Here is a 4,045-nt window from a genome sequence, read left to right as displayed (position 1 = left end):
CATTTTTTATTCTAAAAAGGCTTATTTTACATATTTTTAACTAATATTATTAACTTAATTCACATGACGGATTTACCTTAAAAATTGTGGGGTTAAGTGCTCCTACTAATATTTTAAAAAAATATATAAAAGTATATGTATAAATATATATGTATCCTCATTGAAAAATTGTATTTATTTCTATATTAAAAAAATTATCTATTAAATTTTTTGTTCAAAATATTTTAAAAATTTTGGAAACCGCCATAAGGGTACTTTTAAAAATACCAGCAAAAGGAAGGTTTGACAAAAATTATTGAAAAATTAAAAAATATTTTATTATTATTCTCTTAACATATTTTTTTAAAGTATAAGTTAGCTAACTTTTTTTATTATATATATATATATATATATATATATATACATTTTTAAAATTAAATTTTGATACAAATAAATTTACACGTGCATCTAATTACGTAATATCATGTCATAAAAAATAATTACCTTTTACATTGATTATATGAATGATCATCCAAACGAACCGACAATTGAACAATTGTATAAAATATTTTATTATCAGTACATCAAAATTAAACTCTAATTTATATCTAAAAGTATAAGATAAAAATAAATATTAAATCAATTTAATAAAAAACAAAACATTACTGTAGTATTATGTAACACCCTACTACACAGATTTTACGCTTAAGTCGTAGAACAGAGGTAGTGTGGCGTTACGGACCTCTAAACAGCAAAATAAATACATAATAGAGAAGAGGGTAATATGCTAGGAGCCTTGAAATAAAACGGTAAACAAAAATCACAAAATGAAAAAGTGCAACGCTCAACGAAAAGGATTACTTGCGTGCTAAGAAACCTAATAGGAACATGATAAAGATAAGCAAAAGAATAAAGGAAAGCCAAGGAAACAACATAACTAGCCCCTGACTCAGCTTGCGAAGCTAAGGCTGGCCGGAGTATATATATATATATATATATATATATATATATATATATATATATATATATATATATACATATAAACATACATAAGTATCCCCAAAATACACCAAAATACCAAAGTAAACTCCTATCTCTCCCTCAACCTCTATAAGGAGGAGCATACATAAGTTACTTGGAGAGTAAGCTAAATACATATATACATATATACGAACAGAAAACCAAAATACACCCAAGGACTACTTCGCTTCCCAGGATCCAGACGCCTAGCGAGGAGCCTCTCGACCTGCATCTGAAAAAAATGACAATACAATATGGAATGAGAACAGGAGGTTCTCAGCATGGTAAAAGTGTCACGCGTATAATAAATAAGGTCCTGAGAATGCCATAGGCAATCCTAGAACTCCGTTATTCAGTTACCCAACTTAAGTACTAAACAGAAGCCATAAACAGGGGTAGGTATTCTAAATCTACCTAACTTACTCAAGTTCAATCCTAACCTAACACCAAACCATTTCTCCATCTCCTCCATTCCTCCATCATCCATAATGCAATAGAAACAAGCAACCAAATAAGTTCACGCACAAGTAATGAGCATATAGTACAAATAGCAAGTATATCAGGTAGCAGGTGATATATATCAATTAGGCAAACCCAGGAAATGCATAGCAATCAAAACAAACAAATGCATATGATGCATGCCTGTCCTATGGCTGATGGGGCCCATCTGTCGGTTATCCAGCCAACCCGACAAGTCTGAAAACCTTAGACTGTCCCCTGTCGCACATCCCCATGAGTCTATGCATAGATTTCACATTCATATATCAGTCAAATCACTCACTGGGGGCTATCCATACCCGGGAATTTATACGTGCCCGGTCACCCTTACGACGTAGGGTCAATAGAGTATCGAGATTCAACCTGGAACACGTGGTGGCGAGCCACGGTTCTGTTACCCAGGAAAACTTGTATCTCAGATATCATTCATAAGCCATTTCATATTTATAATCAATATATCATCATTTATCAAGCCATGGCATTACACTTTCTTTAACATTCTCATCTTCTTTATAAAACTCCTTATTTTACCTCTTACTTTACCCTCAAGTTATCTTATTTTCCTAGCTTCAACTAGCTACTGGTCTTAGTACCATACCTTAAGCCTTAAAGGGAAGAAAATGGAGGTTTAGAAGTGAAAAATTGGTTTAAAACAGTCAAAATCGGTTTTTGCAACAGGCAGCAGCCACGTGTACGCGTGAGTCATGCGTACGCGTGAATATGCACACACACGTATGCATGCTTCTCGCGCATGCATTGCCAAAATTCCACGCCACGCGTACGCGTGGATGAGCGTTTTTCCAAAAAATTTGGCAGAATGCCTTGCAAGCTTACAGCAACCAGATTTTAACCCCTGCTATACAGTTTCACGTATCAAATTTTCATTATCCATAACTTTCTCCTCAAAATTCCGTTTTTCATAAAATTGATATCGTTTAAAAATTTACAAAACCATCTTTCATTTGCAACAAACTACAACTCAATCTAAAATTTGAGGAGTAAATTATGGACTTCCAAAGTTCATCAAAAATTGATTTTTAACCAATTCCCAACCAAATCTCATTTTCATCAACTTAAGTTTCTTACCATTAAAACTTGCATTATACCATATCAACCCAATTCATCAACAACCATTGCCAATATAACCTTTAAACAACTCAACAAACATTGATCATCAATAATTATCCATATTTACCTCATACATCAATGACCCTTCATTTGTTTATATCAACTCTTCACCTATACCAACTTTCATTATATATTTATCAACCTTCCATCAACATATACCAATTAAATGCCATTAACATAAACCAACCCTTCATACACATTAATCCATCAACTTCACATAACAACTCTTTATTAACAAACACCAACCATAATCCATCAATATATCAACATCAACACAACCCATTATAAGCAAGTCCAAGAGCATAAAATTAATAACCTCAATACCTCATAATTCCAATATATGTTCATCAACAATTTATTCCAACAACATTACAAAACTACTCATTAAATGCAATTAACAATTCAACTTATCCTATGATTCCTCTAACCTAAGTTTTCACAACACCATAAATATTAAACGTGCGAAACTTAAATCGTACCTTGGCCGATCACTTAGTTTCACCCAAGGCAGCCTCACAACACAAATCACAGCCCCTCTAAGCTCAATTAAAACAGTCCTAAAACAAGCCTTGATCACCAATAAGCCTCCAAGTACTCCCAATTCAATTCCAATGCTTATATACCCACTTAATCTACACCTAATACATATACATGTTCTAATTTCAGTTTTTCCATTATAAATACAAGATTGAGCTAGGGTTAGGGTGTCCTTACCATACTCATATGCTCAATAGCTTGAGCCCATAAGTCCCGGAAGCTAACTTGAACCTAGAACACAAAAATTGGACAAGATTTCACTATAGGATTTCAATTTCACCAAAGAAAGGGGAATAGAGATTCTGAATCGAATATGAGGCTTACCAGTGAAATTGATCCGATAGAAAGGTAGAGCTCGACACGCTGGACGCATGGCCGCAAACAGTGCGGCGATCGGAGCTCAAACGAGGAAGATATGGTGGTTGGAGTATTTGATTAGGGTTAGGGAGCTTTCCTCCTCTCCCCTTCTGTTATAGCATCGCAGCAGCTTATGAGGAAGAAAAAAGCTGCTGCTCCTTTTAAGTGTTTGGGTCTGGTTGGACCCACGGGCCTGATTTGGGCCCCGGTTCAACCGGTTCGGTTCTTTCAGTTCGATTTTGGGCCAAATTTTTGAAATTTGTATCAAAATTCTCGTTTTGACGAGCTCTATCCTATTTTGATATTAGTTTTGTATTTTTAGCTTTCCTAATTAAAATTCAATTTATTAACTAATTATTTACCGATTTTAGCGAGGTTTACACATTATAAATTAATGAATTTATTTAGTTAAAGTTTATATACTTGAGTTTTTTTACTCGATTTTATTTTTATTATTATTATTATTATTATTATTATTATTATTATTATTATTATTATTATTATTATTATTATTATTTAATTTGTA

The 4,045-nt window shown here is 33.1% G+C and overlaps 1 long non-coding RNA gene across 1 annotated transcript; it reads right to left on the bottom strand.

Annotated features, from left to right (window-relative positions):
* Positions 1–889: 889 nt before the first annotated feature.
* Positions 890–3,637, bottom strand: LOC112735870 (uncharacterized). The gene is made up of 4 exons (XR_003168590.2): positions 3,487–3,637; positions 3,340–3,393; positions 3,105–3,263; positions 890–1,231 (listed from the first exon to the last, which is right to left on the bottom strand). It is a non-coding gene; the product is annotated as an uncharacterized lncRNA (long non-coding RNA).
* Positions 3,638–4,045: the final 408 nt, after the last annotated feature.

The sequence above is a fragment of the Arachis hypogaea genome, chromosome 13 (genome assembly GCF_003086295.3).
Source record: "Arachis hypogaea cultivar Tifrunner chromosome 13, arahy.Tifrunner.gnm2.J5K5, whole genome shotgun sequence".
In the NCBI taxonomy this organism is placed as follows: domain Eukaryota; kingdom Viridiplantae; phylum Streptophyta; class Magnoliopsida; order Fabales; family Fabaceae; genus Arachis; species Arachis hypogaea.
This window is presented reverse-complemented; position numbering and strand designations above follow the sequence as displayed.